Below are 21,264 nucleotides of genomic sequence, written 5' to 3'. Positions count from 1 at the left end.
TTGAATTTTCATAAGTAGTCAGTAAATTTCATATTTTAAAGTTCATTTTGACACAAAATAGGCATGTTGATCAAACATATACATAAAAGATATAAAAAAAACAAGTATTTTAAGAACAGCTTACCAAGAAGTAATAATTTGAAGTAGAAATAACACTAATCTGGAAGTCAGGAAATACAAGTTTTAATTCCGTCTCTGATCTGTGACACTGGGCAAGCTCCAACTTGTCATCTAAAGAAAACCATAATTGGATAAGCACCTTTAAGCTCTAAGGTTTTTATATTAAATTGATATTACAATATTTAAACAGGATTTTAAAAATCTTAATGATAACCATAAAAATTTAAGTTCCAATTACACACATGTCACCAATTACACCCATGTACTATTTATTAACTTCCTCATTTCCTTACCTGACCCTATGGCTATTATCTTGTGAGAAATTCAACAGGCTTCTCTCCAGATTTTCTATTTCCTTAGTGCTTCAGGGATATATATGTTTAAAATAAGTTTCATTTATCTAACAACAACAGAAGACATTATCTGCTCTTTCAAGTTATCATTACTAACTGATTAAAAAGAAAAGAAAAGGAAAGAAAAGAAAAAGAATAAAAGAAACGAAAAGGAATAGCACAGTTTGCTGGGGTACTATCAAAGCCTACGTATTACCTTTTTGGTTCCCAACCATTTGGGCTTTTTGGCTCCTGTCCCTAGAACTCAGGCAGAAGGCAGCAAGAAAAGCTCTTGGCATATGAGATTACACTCATTACTATCCACCTCCATTAATTCCAACACTTACTGGTTTGTGTTACTCTAGATAAGTCTCAATCTTTGTCTTCGTTTCTTCATCTATAAAGTGAAAAAAAAAATTTAATACTTTCCCAGAATTTTTCCCACATTAACTCACCTAAAATCAAACACTGAATTTTCGTAAGTATTCAGTAAATTTCATAAAGTTCATTTTGACACAAAATAGGAATGTTGATCAAACATATACATAAAAGATATAAAAAAACTTGTTAAGTATTGGAGTATCACAGGGTTGTTGTAAAGATTAAATGAGAAAACATATGAACAGTATCCCGTAAAGTGCTACATAAATGGTAGCTATCATTACTGTATGTGATTACTATGGAATGACACATTAGGAGTTAAACTGCAAAAGAATAAAAAATAGTAAAGTAGTAAGATGTGACAATACATTGCTAAGAATGGAATCTGCATACTAAAGGTTCAGTAAGATATCAAAATGTATACTAGGGGAATTAGATTTTCTTACTTTTCTCATCTTAAATATATAAAATCTTAATCTCAGAGTTGTGAGTTCAAGACCCACACTGGGCAGAGATTACTTAAATAAAAACTTAAAAAATTTTTTTCAATGAATCTAAGTAACTAGAAACTTTGTTTCAGAAATCCTTTATTAAGGGAACATAATTAAAAGCTAAATTACTTTACATATTAAGAAACCCTTTTAATATTTCTCACACTTAGTAATTTTGATTGGATCTAAAAAACACATTCTTTAATAGTCTTTATATATATATATATATATACACTAAACTGATAATGAATTCATTAGCAGGGTACCAGTTTACTGATTTTTTTTTTAGTCATGAAAAATCACAATTTCATTATTCACTGCCACACATTGTGCTCTGACTCATATCACTTCCTCGGAGTTAATCTGCCAAGGGGAGTAGGATGCTCAGGAACTGTACAAAATATGGAATGCTTCACATATTTGCATGTCATCCTTTGCAAGGGGCCATCTTCTCTGTATTGTTCCAACTTCAGTATATGTGCTGCGGAAGCACGAACTAGTTTTACATACTATTTGTAATTCAGTAAAATATTAAAACTTTTACTTAAAGTGTTTTACTATATTATTTAAAGCAAAATGTAAAAACTTTTTCTTCAAAAGTAAGAAAAACTAATAAATGTCTAGAAGAAAGTTCAATGACATCTGGTGGATACTCCACACCAACTGAGAAGATTGCCTACAGGGTGCTACATTCTCAACAGTGACAAGCATCATAATTACTGAGTGAGATTTCACCATATCAAAATCTGAGAGTGAGGTTCAAACATGTGAAACTTCTAAGCACACCTATAATGGTTCTCCATTTGGCTGAATACCATATTGTGGTCAATCTGGATTATCCATATTCAAGCCTTTTTATTATACACCTGAGAGTCTGTATCATGGGTTTTATTGCAAAAGGGAAATTGCTTCTTGCAGTAATATTACACGTGTCCAAAAATATATGCATGATACTAAAATAGATTGATAATATTTCTAAATATCATTAACTCCATTTCAAAATATCTACACAATTTAAAATTTTTCTTATAACACATACCCCAGAGTCTGACAACCAGTGTAAAAGTGGAATTTGAAACAACTCAATCAAATAACACTAAAAAATGCCTATTATGAATGTGAGGCATTTTGATGCATGCTGTGGAAAGATTCAAAAACATAGTTCCCCACCCTACTGCAGTTTACAATCTGAAGGAAGAGGCAGGACATATACATTAATATATTGTTTGAGAGTTGACCATTCAGCAACCTCACCCTTCCAGGATATCAAGAATAGAAAATAATTAAGTAGGATGCATGGCAGCCAAAACAGATGTCACAAAATCCACTCATTAAAGTGTATGTCCTTTCAACACAGGCAAACCAATGTTAATGAAAGGGATCTTATTAAGAAATCCATTTAGCGTTTACTTAGGTTTGGTAACTGCTAAATAATTAATACTATCAGTATTTTTTACATTTAATGTATGTCATGTACAATACAGTATTAGGGAAGTTTGTGTATTTTAGGTAGTTTAGGGTTTGTTATTTACACTCAAATTTTAAATTTGGAAATTCTATTTTGTCTTCAACTATGTTCAACCTATAGTATGTGAAAGCAAATTATACTAGGATTGGTAGCAAATTATACTTAGGGTTGCCACCTATGGGCAAAAAATGTATTGTGTGTTGTGAATTTCTCAGATAACATAAAAAAAGGAAAGAGAGAGGCAGCCGGGTGGCTCAGTGATTTAGTGCCGCCTTCAGCCCAGGGTGTGATCCTGGAGACCCGGGATTGAGTCCCACGTCAGGCTCCCTGCATGGAGCCCGCTTCTCCCTCTGCCTGTGTCTCTGCCCCCCACCCCGCCCCCGTGTGTCTCTCATGAATAAAGAAATAAAATCTTTAAAAAAAGAAAAAAAAAGAAATTTTACTATAATTTTAATCTTCCAACCTACTAGCTAATGCTCTTTTCACTACAGTTCAATCTTTACCACCAACAAGGATTACTGATTTTAAATCTCCCATTTAAACTAGTGCCCTCTCTCTACATATTATTACCCAAGACTTGACTAACATCTCATCAAGCCTTGAAAGAATACTATTTGCAAAAAGTATGCCTAGCCCTTTCAAGTAACCTTGCCTGCACCAAGGTGGCAACTTACGCATTTGACTTCCCTCTTCTTCCAACTGCCCAATAAAACACAAGCCAAAATATGTAATAAAGTTCTACAAAATGACTAGAAACCAGAAAAACATTCCATACACATACTGCGGGGTATTAGGTAAGAAACAGTCCAGAGAGAGAAGAATGAAAATAGATGGTAAGCCAGTATCAAGCACCACTTTTAAAGAGGAATTTCACTAGAGAACATTCATTTAACTAATGATAATAATGATTATGCTGATTAATATTTAATCAGCATCTCCATGCCCTAAGTAAGAAAGTAAAGAACATAAATTGCCCACTCCCTCCCTGAACATACCTTGGGATTCGAGAAAGTGAGGACTTGAGAGGAAGATCATGTAGTACCCTTTGGGGTGATAAAAAGGTCAAGCTGAGGTATGGGACAGAGGAGAATGAATCCAGAGTTTTGAGCTGAGTCCAGGGGTCGAACTGGGAGTTGTTAGCACCAGCTGTTGGGAAAGATATAAAGAGGAAATTTTTTCTGAACAGAGGTAAGTCTTCCTATATCCATGCCTATTTTGTGTTTAATAGTTCTGTCCTTTATCCACATAAGTAAATTATCTGTAAGTTGTCAGGAAAAAAATATTAACGTCTCCCCTCCTTTTAACTAAAAAATTGAAAAAAATCTTGGTTCATTCTTTAAGAATTCATCTCAACCACCACCAATGCTATCAGAAGTTAGTAGGCAGAAACATCACGAGCTGCAGTAGCTCAACAAAGAGAAAATAAACTGAACACTAAGAGAAACCTCTCTTCATTCTCCCAGCCAGCAATGAAAAATAGTGACTACATAAAAGTTACTACTACCAGAAAAAGAGACAAGCCTAGGAGGTAAAAAAAATCAAGTAGTAATTGGCAATTTCTGTAAGAACTAAGAACATACTGCCATGAAAGAGAGAACAAAGTAGATGGGAGAGAAATAATAATTTTGAAAAGAAGAAAAAAAATAACATTTGAGTTTTGGGTTTTTTTAAAAGACCTGAATTTTCAAAATCAAAGGCTCCTCAAATGCCAGGCAAGATTATTAGTGAGAAGAGAATATAAGACTCAATGTTAAAAAAAAAAAAAAAAAAAAGACAATGTTTACAACTTATCCTAGTTAAATTTTTGAGTTTATTTGTTTTTTAAAGATTTATTTATTTATTCATGACAGAGAGAAAGAGAGGTAGAGACACAGGCAGAGGGAGAAGTAGGCTCCATGCAAGGAGCCTGATGTGGGACTTGATCCCGTGACTCCAGGATCATGCCCTGAGTCAAAGGCAGATGCTCAACCACTGAGCCACCCAGGTGTCCCAATTTTTGAGTTTAAAAAAGAAAAATGAAATGCTACCAAAAAAGGTAGAGGAGAGTTACCTAATAAGGTATTTGATTTTTCATCAGCACTGCCAACTTTAATCAGAAATCAATATTTTCTTTTTTAGAAATCAGTATTAATCAGACATTCTACTTACAAATCATATTAATCAGACATTTACTTACAAATCTAAATGCTAGAAGACAATGGAATAATGTTTATAGAGTGCTGAGGAAAATGGATTAACCTAAGAATTCTAAACACAAAAAAATTCATATGTGAAGAAAAAAACACAATTTTAGATGTGCAAAGATTTAGAAAATACACTACATATATACTCTTTCTGGAATAAAGTTTCAAGTAAATATGTCAGCAAAATCAAATTTCAGTGAGAAAAAAAAGAATTTAACAAAGGAAATATATAATAGAAGAAATCTGTCAATAAAATCTATGAAATAGAAATAAAAGCAAATATTTTGTTAATACAGCTTTTTAAAAAGCAGAAAAGACTGGAAAGGAAGACACAACACAACAAATATGTAAGAGGTCTTTAAAGAAAAATTAACAACAGGCAACAGGAGACATGGCAATAGCAACAAATTTCTAGATGCTGGAAAGCAGATAAATGAGTGAACGACCTTGCAGAGCCAAGAAAATGTAATCCCAGACAGCAGGGAAAGCTAAGAACTAACCTATTTTACACTCTGAATCTTCGAAAAGCTTAGGAACTGGCAGCACCAACTAACTATGAAATGGAAAGAAGGGAGGAGAAAGCTAAAACAAAGAGAAATTTGGAGAAATCTGCTTGAGCTCTGGTTAGATTCTAGGATTCTCTTCCCCACTCCACATGCTAGGTTACTGCTATTTCCCCACCACAGCAGATGCCTGCAGGTTTATTCTCTGCAGAATGTACACAGAGTCTCTTAAACAGGGGATACCAGACACAGTTGAGAGTGGGTACCATATCCAAAGCAAGAGGATTAAATGACCATATATGGATGAGACACAAACTCCAAACCAGGCTCCCTTTTCCCCTTTCTACACTGGCTCCTAGGCTAAAATAGTGGTACTAAAAATATGTTCTGCCAACAGTCCATGAAACATTTGTCACCAGTCCACGACAACATATACATGGAAACTGAGAGTAAGCATTCACAAACTACTACTGCAACTTTACAGAGTTAAGTTTCTATCTGTTGACTCTAACAATAAAAATGTGGACTTGTATTTTGTATGCCTTCATTTTCAAAATTTCATTTTCTAGTAATAGAGGCACTATGATATACTAATGATACAATCTTTATGGTTTGCTATATATACTTACTTACATTTAATATAACTTCATATTGTTATAATTACATACATAACTGCACACATATTTTTATAATACACCAGATAATGTAAATCTATACATGACTGAGAACAAAGTATATAACTTCTGATTCACTTCTAGAAATGTATCCTAAAGGTAATGATCATGTTCACTGAAGCACTGTCTACAAAATCACAAAATCAAAAATGATAAAATGCCCACCAATAAATAATGGTTATTTTCATTCAACAAAATATTATTCAATTTTAAAAACAATATTGTAAGCCTACATTTATTAATAGGAAGATACCCAAGATGCATTCAATGAAAAAAATATCAAATATTGATAGGTGTATCAAGAATAGATGGATAAGCAAACAAACACATGGACCCATACAAACTCATAGTAAAAAGTCAAGAATATACACATAAAAATGTTTATAGTGATTACTGGTCATCCTAAAGTCAATGTTTCTTAAAATGTCCTTGGACCATTACGGCCTTCACGTTGGCAAACTTCCTTATCACAGCACAGTAAATAGCTTACATTTGGATGTAACAAAAATGACCTCTTTGCCTCTAGACCTCAGTTACGATACTTTATCAAAAAATGGCATGAAGCCATGAAAATTTTGAAATTCTCAAACAAAGCAAGTGAATTCTATGGTAAACCAACTGAGTTTTTTCTGAACAAACTTAAAATAGTAAAACTGATGCCAGCACAAAGTTGAGGAATGGTAATGCTAAAGAGGAAATCAAAACAAAATAGGTATCATTCAACATTGTACTATTCACATCAGTACAGATACCCAACCACACCTCTAGGGAAAAGACTATACAACAGCCATAAGATTATTGTCAAACATAATACTAAGAGAATAAAAAGTTATCTATGTCACTCATGGTATATAAATTCATGATACTGAGAAGTAATTTTTTTGCTTAGTTTATTTGTGAGCCATGAGGTTACTTTAAATAAAGGAAGTTGGCACCACCAGAGTAACAGTTATGCATGCAGTGTTATTACACAAAGACAAAGCTGTATGTATTTTATATAGAAAACAAATGGCATTCAACTAATATGCCTCCTAATCTTGGTACATCCTTAAAAGAAAAAAATTTTTTAAAAAAACTAAAACTTTAAAAACTAGAGTAAAAAGTGTAACACTGACCTAAATTTGACTATCATTTTTCTATACAAGTATCCCTGCTTTATGAAAGTTCATTTTTCAAAAGTTCACACTATACCACTTCACTTACAAGACCTACATTAGTTTTGCTAACTAAAAGAAACCCAAAGAGGATTTGTTTTTAGAAAAAAAAAACTGAAGAGTAAAAACAATGTTCAGCCCTTGTTTTGCAGTGCTGTTATAGAGACAGCACGCAGTCCAAGCCTTGAGAGCAGCATTGCCAAGCTCCTCTCCCAGAAAATACAATTCAGATATGTCAGCATCAGGAGGCCATAGCTTTGGACAGTGTCTATGGGTATCTGTGATTTATTTCAATTATTTTATGCCTCTATCAGCAAGATGTGCCCCTAGGAAATCAGAAAAGCCTAAGAATAAACTTATTTTGGGGTGTCTGAGAACATTCAAAATTTTTCCACATAAATTAATGGTAACTGCTTCTTTGCTTTGTATCATTTCAACTTACAAAAGGTTTCATAAGAATGTTCTGTTTTCAGACAGTGGGAAAGCTTTATATTATACAAAGAAATGAACAGCAAGGATAATGCTGAACTATTTTTACATCAGTTAAGCATATTATTCTTCAATAAAGTGTTAATTTTCATCTGACAAAATTTTATTGAGAATTTTCTTTTTTGATGCTATCTTTAATAGTTTTTACATTGGCATTATGGAGAATATATAAAATGAATTGGAGTAATTTTTACCATTTCACCTCCTCTGGAAGAGTTCAGTAAACATGAGAATTGCCTACTCCTTAAAATTACATGACTACACCAAAAATACCCTATATGCCTGAGACCTCTTTGGATTTTAGGCCTTACAAATCTTTGCAAGCTCTTCTGCAGTTTTTTGGCTCTTAGGGGTTTCTACTGCTTGAGTCACTTTTCACAATTTATATTTTCCCTGAAAATAACCAATTGCCTTCACATCGTCTAAGAATATTCCCATAGACCTCACTTTTAACAATCTATCCTACAGAAATAAATGCACAACATATGTATCTGTCACTTAAATGTCTATGAGTAGAAGAATGATTAAGTAAATTATAGAACATCCATCCACATGAAAATATTATAAATAAAAAGGCTTATGTATGAAATTGACTCAGATTTCATTGTGGATTTTTTTTCGTTTTTAAAAAGAGAAGTTACAGATGAAGGCATGTAATACATTTTTTTAAAAAGATGTTATTTATTCATGAGAGATACAGAGAGAGAGAGAGAGAGAGAGAGAGAGAGAGACAGGCACAGGCAGAGGAGAAGCAGGCCCCATTCCATGCAGGGAGCCTGAAGTAGGACTCGATCCTGGGTCTCCAGGACCACACCCTGGGCCGAAGGTGGCGCTAAACCGCTGAGCCACTCGGGCTGCCCCAGTACATTTTTAAATTAGGAGGGAAATCCTCATTTTCACGTCAGGAGCAAAAATACTTTGAGGGTATATTTGTATAAGCTAGACAAATCTACAGAAAGATACCTCACAAACTACAGACACCAGGTTAATCTTCTTAGGAAATGATAGCATGGTGGACCAAAAGATAGATGTACCCAAAAGGCGGGGAGAGAATCCTCAACTCTCCTGAGTACTACTGTGAGTGAAGCAGAGGGCAATGTTACTACCACAAGTCTTTACTGAGGCTTGTATCTATTCCTGCTCTTGAATTCTAGGAAATTTTATATCCTTAAAATAATTCCTCCTTTTCAGCTTACCCTGACTTAAACTAGTTTAAGCTAGTTCTATTACTTGTCACCAAAGACCCTTAAGACTTTAAGTTGATAGATCAATGCTGTGCATTTAATTCACAGAAAGGTAGGTTTTGTGATGATCTTTTAAAGAGGAGTAGACTTATACTTGCAAAAGAGGAGCAAAGGCTATCTAGACCAGAAAAAAGGAGTAACACTGGAAGAAAAGCATTTTTCTCCCATGGCACTGTGAAATCTAGATCACAGGGAAAATGTATAATGGAGAGGTTAAGTGAGAACAGACTACAGAGGACAGATTTGAACTTGAATTGAAAGGTAACCAAGAGCCATGGCTAGTTCATGAGCAGAGAGAAGTTACAAAAGCAGTATTTTAGAAATATTATTAGAATGGTATTAGAAAGCAAGATATATTGCAGAGTATAAAAATAGAAGTCAGAAAATTAGGGGACTAAGTGACAATCCAAATAAAAAGTGAGGAACCAGAGAACTGGCAATGTTAGCATAGGTTTGGAATTATATACAGAAATTTTAAAAAGATGATTCCCAAAGTAAAATGTCAAGGATAAGGAACATCTGAATAGAGTAAATCAAAAAGCACTATTCCTAGGGCTGCCTGGGTAGCTCAATCCATTAAGCAGCTGCCTTCAGCTCAGGTCATGATCCTACAGTCCTGGGATTGAGCCCCGCAGAGCCCAACATTGGGATCCCTGCTCAGCAGGGAGTCTGCGTCTCCATCTGCCCCTCCCCTTGCTTGTGTGTGCTCATTCTCTCTCTCTCTCTCTCTCTCACTCACTTTCTAAAATAAATAAAATCTTAAAAAAAAAAGCACCATTAATAGACTTTTATTTGCTTTCTACAACAGATTAAAAAGCAAAGGCATTCTATAGTTTTAGCTTTACTGATATGACATAAAAAGAATCTATATGCTCTTTATTACATTCTAGTTGCTTTAACATTAAACAAAGAACTAAAAACTCTGATTTTAGCTTCCTTTCATTTGTAACACAGCATGTAGCTCTGTAACCTAACCTGTCACATTACACAGATACAAAAACTGGTATAATTAGTCATTATTTTGTATACTATTTCATTCCTTGAGTTACTAAATTCTTTTCTACATAGATAACTGAATTCAAAATAGTCAAATGAATATATAACTAGAAATAAAACAAAAGAAGCTTGCAAGAACTTACTGGAAAAAAAATGTAAGGCTCTGTCTAAAAGGGATCTAGAAGAAAAGTACAAAAAAACTTAAAACTTATTTTAAAAGCAGAACCCTATAGTACCTTCAAAATAATAATCTTTTCATGACTTGAAACACATATTCTGGGCTTACTTTTTTTGTAGCTGTTTTAAGTTTTCAAAAAATTTACCTGTAGGGCTAGTACCTGTCACATTTTAAGTAAGTGAAGAATAACTTTGTAGAATTTATAGAATAAAAAAATATATATAACATATATAATAAAAGGCAGCTCCCTCCAAATCGTGGTCTCATAAGCACTTAAAACACAGAAAGGAGAAATAAAGAGTTAAATTTGCTAATGCAATTAAGTACAGATCTAGAAAGGTTCAAACTAATTACACTCAGGTAGGCTAGTGACACTGGTATACAATTATGAGGGAGTCCAAAATGAAAAGTTAAAACATAGCAACAGTTTTGGTTCAGATAATCTTTCTTATTTTTTTTAATCTTTCTTATTATGACACAGTGACTGCATATATAATGTACAGCACCCCAAATCTAAGATGCTTTCTGCTCCCCTACACATATATCTTTATTTATCTTTGTTCACCTTGTTTCCTTTCACCAGGCTTGTCATCCCCTTCTATCTTCATTCAGTACTGGTCAAACTTCCTTTCCAATTCTATCTCCTATAGGGACATGAAACCCTCCGTAATATACACTAATCTCTCCCTTCTCTAAATATCCATTTAAAGTAGAGCAATTGTTCACCGCTTCATTACACGGCTTTATAGTTACATCATTTATTTTTAAGTTTTACCTCCCAGGGTAATTCATAATCTTCTTAAACGTAAGTTCTATTTTATATTTATCCCTCAAAAAAATCAAAATGATTTGGTACACAGGGTCCTAATACACTCTTGATTCATTTATTTGCAACCCAAATATCTGACTTCCTATGATTTTAAATTACTTTATAGCAAATGCTACAATTCATGTAAACTTTTTTGCTGCAATGGAATTTGACTTAAGACATGTGTGCGCGGGATCCCTGGGTGGTGCAGCGGTTTGGCGCCTGCCTTTGGCCCAGGGCGCGATCCTGGAGACCCGGGATCGAATCCCACGTCGGGCTCCCGGTGCATGGAGCCTGCTTCTCCCTCTGCCTGTGTCTCTGCCTCTCTCTCTCTCTCTGTGTGACTATCATAAATAAATAAAAAATTAAAAAAAAAGAAAAGACATGTGTGCGCACACACATGCTCTCTCACATGGTCAGAAATGACATTTTCAATGTGCAGAAATTGGAAGAAAAATCAGAAGTAATCTATCCAAAGTGAAACCAAGACCACTGAATTTAGTATGGGAAGGAGAAAGATTATTTCATCTTGTCCCTTTCTTTAAAAAAATTTTTTTTTTTTTTATTCATTTGACACAGAGAGACAGAGAGGGAGAGAGTGAGCACAAGCAGGGGGAGTGGGAGAGGGAGAAGCAGGCTTCCCACTGAGCAGAGCCCATGGAGGGCTCAATCCCAGGACCCTGGGATCATGACCTGGACCAAAGGCAGATGCATTAACTGGCTGAACTACCCAAGTGCCCCTTTCTCATGCCTTTCTTCTTTTGTCATTCTGCTGTGGCAGTGATGTAGGAGATTAGGCAGATTTTACTTAAAATTTTGGAACACATGATGTGGGGGGGGGATCAAAGGATTTATGGCTGCTTAATTGGGGTAACATGCATCAACATGTAACCCATTTACCCCCAGCTTTCCAAAATAATATAAACTATTCAATTTTTCTCTGTCTCTATAAAGCACCTGTTTCTATGACAGAAACAAATTCTATTTCCCAGGATTCCTCACCTTAGTAATATAGCACCACAATCCATCCAGTTACTCATCCCAGAAATCAAGGAATCATCCTGCATCTTCTTTCCCTTACTCCCATGCTAATCCATAAGCAAGACCTGTCAATTTTATCTCCAAAATACATCTTTAATTCTTCTCTCCATATCCACTGTCATCATCTCAGTCCACTGTCATCTATAATTTGGGTTAAAATAACTTTCTAACTGGTATTCATGCTTCTCTCTTGCTCGCCGCCTTCCTCTGAACCCATTCTCCACAGGAGCAAATGTGATCTTAATATAAAATAGACCACAATGCTCCCTGCTTTAAAATCTGCAGTAGCTTCCCAAAGCATTTAAAATAAAATTTATTCTATACCAAAGCTTATAAGGAGCAGTGACATCTGGTACTGTACCTCTTTCTTAAACTTCACCTCATACCATTCTCATCTGTAAATATACTCCAGCAAGGTACCATAGATGGTTTCTCAGTTCCTCAAATACACCTTTCTTATCTCAGGCCTTTGCTCCTGCTGTTCCCTGCTTGAACTGTTCTTTCTCCTATTCTTCAAATAGCTAGATCTTTCTCATCTTCTAGGTCTCAGCTCAAATATCACCTCAGAAAAGCCTTCCCCAACCTATAAAGCATCACTTCTCAAACAGAAAAAAAGTATTCTTTACCTAAACCCCTTGTATGTCTTTTCTCTAACACTTTAGCCATATTTTATGTATTTGCCAATTTATTTTCTGTCTCTACCACTGGAATAAAAGCTGCATAAACATAAGGAACACATCTGTCTTGTCTTTTGCTATATCACCAGCATCTGGCATAGTGCTGGGCATGAAGGTAGCACCAAATCTGTGCTAGTCTTTGTTCTAAGCATTGAGAATACAGCAATGAATAAAACAGACAAAATTCCCTCCCTTCATGGACATAACACTCTGGCAGCTATTTAGATAACAAAGTAAGTCAATTATTTAATATACTCCAATGTCACAAGTGCTGCGGAGAAAAATAAAGCAGAGAAAAATAGGCAGAACTAGGAGAGTTGCAATTTTAAATGTGAAGTCAGGTAGACCTCATTTGAAAGTCTTATTTGAGCCAAGATCTTAAGAAGTGGAGGCAGAAAGCATTCCAAGAAAACAAATAGTTAAGTGCTAACACGCTGAGTGTGGAGTGTGCCTAACATGTTCAGAGAATAGCAAGAAGAAGGTCAATATGACTGCAACAGCAAACCCCATAGGGAAAGTAGTAGGAGATGAGGTCAAAGAAGTAATGGAACTGAAACAAGGCCTGAGGGACACCAAAAGGACTTTGGTTTTACTATAAAGGAGATGAGAAGCAACTGCAGCATTTGGGGTAGAGACGTAACATAAACATATTTTTTAGAGATCACTTTGGCTGCAATGTTAAGAACAGACTACCTGGGAAGGAGTTAAGAGTCTAGAGATAATTACACTATGACTGCCAGGTGTGAGATGATGGAGACGTGAAACAATGGTGGAGACAATGAAGCATGGTTAGACCATGACTATGTTGTGACAACAGAGCCAAAGGATGTGCTGGCAAACGAGGTTTGGTCTGTGAAGAGAAAGAGTATGTCAAGGATTAACTCTAAAAGTTCTAACCTTAGCAACTGAAGAAATGATTTGCTATTTATTAATATAGAAAGAGTCTGTGGTAACAGTAAGTATAGAAAGTACATCATGAGTTCAGTTTTCGCCATATAGAATTTGAGATATCTAGTTGACATGTGAATGTGTAGATGAATATAGAATACAGTGATCTAGGTGAAAGGTAAAATTCTGGAAGTCATTGGTGTATGGTGTGTGTATATGTATTTACATACACAGAACTGAAATCACCAAGGGGTAAGTACACAAAGAGAAATGTCCAAGGCCTAAGCCTTGAGATACTACAATATTTAGAGTAAAAAGAAGAGAAAAAACAAGCTAGTAAGAATGAAAGGAATGTCTAGTGAGGTAAGTTAGGAGAGTGGTGTCCTGAAAGCAAAGAAAATGTTCCCAGGATCAGGGACTGATCAACTGTGCCAAGCAAGATGAGGACTGAGAACTGACCATGGACTTAATGTCAATACCACCAGTGACACTGATTAGAACAGTTTCAGTGGGGTTATACAGTAGAAGGGCTGACTAGCATGGATTTAGGTGGAAATGGGAAGAGAAGTAGAGATGTAGTACAGACAACTTCTTTAAGGAATTTTACTACAAAAGACCAAGAAAGGAATTAGAGTTATTTTCTTGTTTTGTTTGCTTTCTTAAACTGGGGGAAATTAGTGTGATTGCACACAAAAATGGAAAAATTGATGATGAGGGAGAAAAAAACAAAGAGATAACAGCAGCAATGCCTTTCACTAGGTGAGAAGGGGTGGGATCTAGTTAACAAGTGGAAGAGGTGAACTTAGAAAATAATAAAGATAATTAAACTATAGTTATTAGAGAGGAGGATAATGGGAAGATGAGAAGCTGTGGAATGAAATGCCTCATTAAGTCTATGATGAGGTAGTCTATAGCCAACAGCCTGTGGGTCAAATGTAGCCTGTTGCCCTTTTTTGGTAAATTAAGTTTCATTCTCTTGAGTTGAGGATCAGCTAACTGGTTATTGAAGAAAGGAGGTTAAGTAAACAATAACATTCAATGAAAGATTAACCTATACCATCATTCCTACTGTCTATAGCTCAAAACAAATATTATGCAAGTAATCAAACATTAATTTCAGACTGTTTTTATCAACTTGGAGTTACAGATCTTAAATTCATAGGGGCCAAATATCCACCAGAACATTTTCTGCTGCAATCTAATTCAAATTAATTTATATACAAACTTTTGGCCCATGGGCCTGGGAAGGACATCACGGTAGCATATAGAATCAAAAGAAAACAATAGATACCTCTTACCATGGTCCCTGTAACTGAAACTGAAATGCTATCTCCACCAATCTCCCATTTCTATATGGCTTCACTTTCTCCTTCTACAGATGAGGTTCTCATACATGTGGGAAAGAATGTCACTAACACCCTACCGGATTAATAACTTTTGAGAAAAGGGAGCATCCATCCCTAGCATTCATACATCAATTTCAAAAAAGGATTCTAATGGGCTCTGCTTGATTAACAGGCAATCACTGTTGCAATAGGGATAACTAGGCTTGGGTTATAAGACTATATGATTGGCCTACTAACCATTCACAATAGGGGAGAAATGGCTCCCCAAACGAAGAGACATTGAGTTGACAAAATTAACATACAGCTGACCCTTGAACAACCCAGCTTTGAAACATGCAGGTCGGGACGCCTGGGTGGCTAGCAGTCAGGCGTTTGCCTTTGGCTCAGGGCATGATCCCGGAGTCCCAGGACTGAGTCCCGCATCGGGCTCCCTGCATGGAGCCTGCTTCTCCCTCTGCCTGTTTCTCTGCCCACCCCCCCTCCACTCCGTTTCTCTCATGAATAAATAAATAAAATCTTTAAAAACAAAAACATGAAGGTCATCTTATACACTGATTTTTTGGATACAGTACTGTAAATGTATTTTTTCCTCTTTATGATTTTAATAACATTTTCTCCTTCTAGATTACTTTATTATCATTAGTTTTAAGAATACAGTATCTAACACATATAACATACAAAATAAGTTAATCAACTATTCATGCTATCAGTGAGGCTTCCACTCAACAGGTTTATGGTAGTTAAGTTTTAGGAGAGTCAAAAGAATAGATGCAGATTTTCAATTGTGTGGGGGGTCAGTGTCCCTAACCCCTGCATTGTTCAAAGTCAACAAATACATATATATTTTTTTCTATCAGCTCTTTTAACAACGCAATTTTAATTAGGAATTGGTGATGATTCTACCACATATTGAAATTATCTGACTTTCCATGAAGCCTCTATTTTTCAGCTATTACCATTTCTTGAAATAAAACCCACATGAGATCTACTTAATTATCCTAAGCTTCAAGTCCTGCAACTTCATTCTGATAGTCTGATACCTGTTTCATGCAGTCATACCAATCATGATTTTAAAATTTAGTCAGACTTTGCTCACAATTTTTCAAGATGGAATAATCAGTCAGTCATCATATAGCGGCCTCTTGTCTACTTCATTACATTTGAAATTTTCATTCTTCATCATACTACTTTTTCTGAGAATTTGGATCAAACACAGTAAAGAGCATTCTTAGTATTCAGCATTTACTTTATTCAGAAACAACACAGTACCCATGTGAACCTAATTCAGTAAGAGGGCAAACAAATGTTATAAAGGGAGAAATTACACATATAAATGAACATAAATAATTACCCAGTATCTAAGCCTTGTTGCTCTCTACTCATTGTAGTTGTCAGACATTAACTTCTAATAAAATAAAAACATTCCTGCCTTTGTATAAAATGGCCCTAAAAAGAAGGCCATCTACCAGTAAAACTCATGGCAAAATCATAACCATTTATGATTACTAAAGTAATAATTTAAGTCGGCATAGTCTCCTTAAACTATTTTAGTAGTACTATATATAATCTTATTTCTAATTTAGGGTTATATTTATGAGAATACTCATTGTATTTGGTGAGAGGAATTATATAATACTGTGGTATCCCAGTACCTATCCAAAACAAATAGTAAGAGATACTTGTGTTTCAAGGGTAGATAAACCATGTTTTTGTACAAGGGTATAATATTTTCCACTGGATTTGCAAAGCTTTCCTTATAATACCATGGATTTGATGGCAGATTTTTTTTTCCCTCTTTTTGTTCACACTAAGATATTCAGATGATTGTCTTCAGGAAACCAATCATAATGCCACAATGATTCTTAAGTACCTTTTCTGACTCATAATGTAGATGCCATTAATCATGATATAAATATGTATGTTTTTCTTTAGCTGCATTACTTTGCACTTCCTAGAGCAAAACACAAACACTCTTCTGGTCATTTATATACAACTTCAAAACACCTCCCCACCATATGTAACTCCATGGTTCATTACCCAGAAGTCCTTACTGCTGTCTTTATGTTTAGAAGAATATAGTTAAAATTATCTTTAAATCGCTAAATGTTCACTTGACGGGATGAGCACTGGGTGTTATTCTGTATGTTGGCAAATTGAACACCAATAAAAAATAAATTTATTATTAAAAAAAGAAGAAAAAGAAAAAAAATAAATCGCTAAATGTTAAATAATAAATTATAAAACCAAAACGACCTTTTTTGCTCACATTAAAAAAAACCTGTAAATATTTTATTTAGGCCACAAATAACACTATAACTTATGCAAACTTATGTATGTATAACTATTCTACTTTATTTTGTCCCATATCAAAACATATTAATTTACTGCTTAATGGACTACATGCTATAATACTTCAATCTTTACCATACCTCCTTCTTCAAGGAACAAAAGGCACGTGATTTAATGCTTAGACAAAGCCACAATCAGGAACAGCGATCAAAAGAAGAGACGATATCTGGAAATGAAGACCAAAATTTTAAAACTGACTACAAAACCTGTTAGTAAAATGTTTTTTTATACTTGATTTAAATATGCTTCATATTCAACTTATGTGTATAAATTTAACAGGAAAAAGAAAACCTCTCTTCACGTAAGCAAATAACCCATCATTGTACTCCATGTCATAAATTTATAAAAATCCCAAAACTCAAAGCTTTTAGACTCAATCCAATTCACTTTTTTTATTACAAGACCAGAAAAATGGATCTTGCCAAAATCACAAACCTAGAACAATCTAGTTCCGATTCCAACCCAGACATCCTACTACCACAATACTACCTCTTATACTCGTACTTTCTAACACCCATGAAAATTGCTCACCATGTGAAGCCAATACCCCATACAGAACTGAAACATTCATAGTCTACACACCTGGGATTAGATAATCAATAAAAATTTCAACTTCATCACAATTCTTCTGCTTATAGTGCTTTACCACAAAACTTTTGGTAAAGTCCCTGAAGAAAACTGAGCAAGATTTAAGTGTTTTATCATCCCCCTCCCCCCCAAAAATTGGATTAAATGATCTAAAGCAAACAATGCTTCAATAAGAACAATTCCAAACAGAAAAGTAAACAATAAAAGTACCTTAAAGGAGATGTCTAAAGTATATTCTAAAGTCAAATTGTATATTTACGCTAAAATATATCCTCTGGAATGCTTCAAGATACAAAAACTTGGGACCACACATACTATCATGAAATTATGAAAGAACAGGACAGGATTTGAAGTGTGATAACAATATTAAAAAAAAAAACCCTCAACCACTTAAAAGCTCATACATTATCAATGCACATAGTAGGTATTCATTGTATTGTTTTCCTTTTACTCTTCCATAAATCCAAATATAACCTCTTGAATAGTTACTTATCCTTACTTTCTAATAAGGAAAAATTTGGATGTGCAAAACAAGTCAGATACCTGCATTTTATCCCTACCTCTCCTTTTGTAACAATTTTCTAATACGGGGGCTCATCTTATTTGAGAACTTTAACAAAACTCAACGTGGTCTACTATGCTTAACACCTTCATGAAACGCTGACGCCCTGAAAATGTTAACACAATGCAATCGTCTTTCATTATATCAAATATAGCTTTGCTAAAAGATAATCCATTTCCACGGATTTGCAGTTAAAACTTTGAGAAATGTCAGGGTATTTCACTGAACCAATTTAAATGGCTTCTATCTGTTCAACCTGAGAATACTAACTTTTAGTTACACTCAGATCAGATCCCTTGCTGCATTAAAAAAAAAAAAAAAAAAAAGCCACAGTAAACTAGGCCTAACACACAGTCACTCAAGTTACTGAAAATTCCTACCCTGATGTACAGTTTGGTGTCTTGTTTCACCATTGTCACAACCACACAAAGTTCTGCATTCTTATGAATTCCTTAAATACTGACTAATTTTCCCGGTGCTTTTTTAGACTTTTGATATCCAAACATGCTCAATGAATGTTTCTGGCTAAAACAGCTCACAAACACTAAACGCCCCCCAATTTACACCTAAAAAGAAAACTGAACCTCAACTTTCAGATTCTGCACCTTAAAGCTACCCTATCCGTTCTGTTGGCCTACTCCAAGAGTTACAACATTTTACCTTACAGTCACCCTATTATCTTTTCCATGACCAGATCCACCGAGGAAGAGACTGTCTATTTGACAATGAGAACACCATGTTAGGAAGAGACTCAAAATGGACCCTACAAGTGAGAAAGCCAAGTTACAAAGAAAAATCCATCTGCCACTGGGTGTGGTTGGGGTCTGCAAGAAGGGCGCCTCTGGCCAACTCTGGAGGAGGGGGCGCGCGCCCGAGAGCTGAGCGTATCTGCAAGAAAAGACCTCCAATGACCAGAGAGACTGGACCCACAGTGGGGACGCCGTCGAGTCGGGCTGCCGTGGGAATGCGAATCTACAGCTCGAGGGGTGCGGTCGCAGCAGTACCCATGCTGTCTCCACCGGCCCCGGAACGCGCCGAGCGGGTGCTTCGAGCGCCGCGCGCCCCGCTCCGTCCCAAACACCGCGCCCGATCCGCCCCTTCCTCCGGGGCTCGGCTCCCCTCGGGCGCGCGGAGGCACACTGTCGCCGCGCGCCCGCGCCAGACCCTAGGCTGTGGGAGAATGTCGAGTTCAAAGAGGCCGAGCGTGGTGCAAACCCACGTAAGAAGCGGAAGGTTCGCTCTAGCAGCCTGCAGGACCGCCGAGGAAAAGCGCCGACTTCTCGAGAAAAACTTTGCGGCAAGTTAGGCGGAAGCACTGAATAGCCGGGACTATTTAGCAGGCGCTTCCTATCACCAGAGGCGGGTCCCGGAGTCGGTTCAGGGGACCCGGTCGCCCCCGCAAACTCGCATCTTGCCCCCTCACTGGCCGTTTAGAAGTCCCGGCATCCTAACAGCTCCGGGCAGCCGCGCACATAGGGAGTACCTGTCGTGGTGCCCATTGCCTGCGAGTCCCTGATGGCGGCCATTACGCTTCCATCCGGGTATTGCCGAAAAGCCGACCGCGGCGCTACCGGGAGCGCACGCTGCGGCGGAGGGATCCGCGGGCTGTACCTGAGGCGGGCGGAAGAGGACGGAGGCCGGCAGGGTCCGCGCCTCAGCCCGGCGAGACTAGGCCCCTGAGCTGGACTCGCCGCTGACCTCTCAAGTTGGCGCGCCCGCCCGATGCCCGCCACGCCACTGACTCACTCTTCCCCTGCGCTCTTCAGCAGCTGCAGCGCGCCTACTGCCACCATTATGGTAGACAGACCTCTACTCAGTGCTCTTCAGAGTAGACACCAGAAGCAGGAACTGTGGTCTTGGCAAGCCCTCACTGGCTGGGGATGGTCTCAACCCTGAGATTTTAATCATTTCCGGCTTTGCGAATGGCGCCCCCCCCCCCCTTGTTGCTTTTGACTCCCAGGTTTTAGCAGCCATTGGAGCCCACCTCAACGAAGGAGGCTGTCCCAAGTCCCTCAGGAAGACCTGCTGAACTCCAGACGTGTACATATTTACTCATTGATCTGAAAACTGTCGTTACAACAAGAGAGGATTTCATCCGCACCAAAGGAATCCTTCCGCAACGTCCCACAACTGGGCTGGCCAAAGAAGTCCATTAGTGATATGATTGGGTTCCTCCCGAAGGCCAGCATGGCGCCCCTTCTCTCTTGTAGAGGGTTTCTGGAAGCCAACCTATTAATCTCACTTTTTATGTATGTTAAACATATACATTCACACATATATGTAATGTATATGTATGTATGGTGAAAACTAAGAACACCTGACCGGGGCAGAGATACATCAAATTATTAAAAATGGAACTGCGATTGTTGTCTCCAGTTTTCATTACGTTTCTTTTCTTAGAAGTACGTACGGTATTTATAATTGGAAAAAAAATTAATGTTTACCATAAACATTTTTTATTGTCTTGAGAGTATGCTTTTGAAAATGTCAACCCGTAGCCAGGCACAAGATTTTCTGCATCCTTTAATAAAAAGCACACTGAGAAATCCTCACTGTCCTTGGGGAGCTTTCTTATCTCTGTGTCTATTGGTCTACACAGTGCCTTCTGGAAAAGGCAAATGAGCCGTAGTGCACATTAGATATACTTCTGTATCTTGTATTCCTATGCCTGTGTAAAATACACAAGGAGAAATCTTCTGTAAATACCAAAAGAGAGGCCATTATCAAAAAGCATGTTTACAAAATGGATTTTATTTTGCTTCAAGCATCATCCCCCCTCTCTCTGGTCTTCC

At 36.7% G+C, this 21,264-nt stretch overlaps 1 protein-coding gene and 1 pseudogene across 16 annotated transcripts in view; both read right to left on the bottom strand.

Moving 5' to 3' along the window:
• The window catches only part of ZNF518A (zinc finger protein 518A), a 109,459-nt gene extending 88,437 nt beyond the window's left edge, over positions 1-21,022 (bottom strand). For 4 of the 16 annotated variants that reach the window (XR_007406768.1, XR_007406769.1, XR_007406767.1 and 1 more), the window contains exons 1-5: positions 19,956-21,022; positions 17,403-17,488; positions 3,788-3,938; positions 800-849; positions 125-231 (exon numbers count right to left, since the gene is read on the bottom strand). The gene's annotated coding sequence lies outside the window, so the exon portion shown is untranslated. Of the gene's footprint in view, positions 1-124; positions 232-799; positions 850-3,787; positions 3,939-16,069; positions 16,167-17,402; positions 17,489-19,132; positions 19,320-19,402; positions 19,611-19,691; positions 19,788-19,955 lie in introns of those variants that run through there. The other 12 variants (XM_035707659.2, XM_049103313.1, XM_035707660.2 and 9 more) reach the window with 12 other exon arrangements.
• On the bottom strand, positions 1,721-1,817 carry LOC112672669 (U6 spliceosomal RNA; annotated as a pseudogene).
• Positions 21,023-21,264: the final 242 nt, after the last annotated feature.

The sequence above is a fragment of the Canis lupus genome, chromosome 28 (genome assembly GCF_003254725.2).
Source record: "Canis lupus dingo isolate Sandy chromosome 28, ASM325472v2, whole genome shotgun sequence".
NCBI classification, from domain to species: domain Eukaryota; kingdom Metazoa; phylum Chordata; class Mammalia; order Carnivora; family Canidae; genus Canis; species Canis lupus.
Note: the sequence above shows the minus strand (reverse complement) of the source record. Positions and strands in the feature narration are given on the sequence as shown.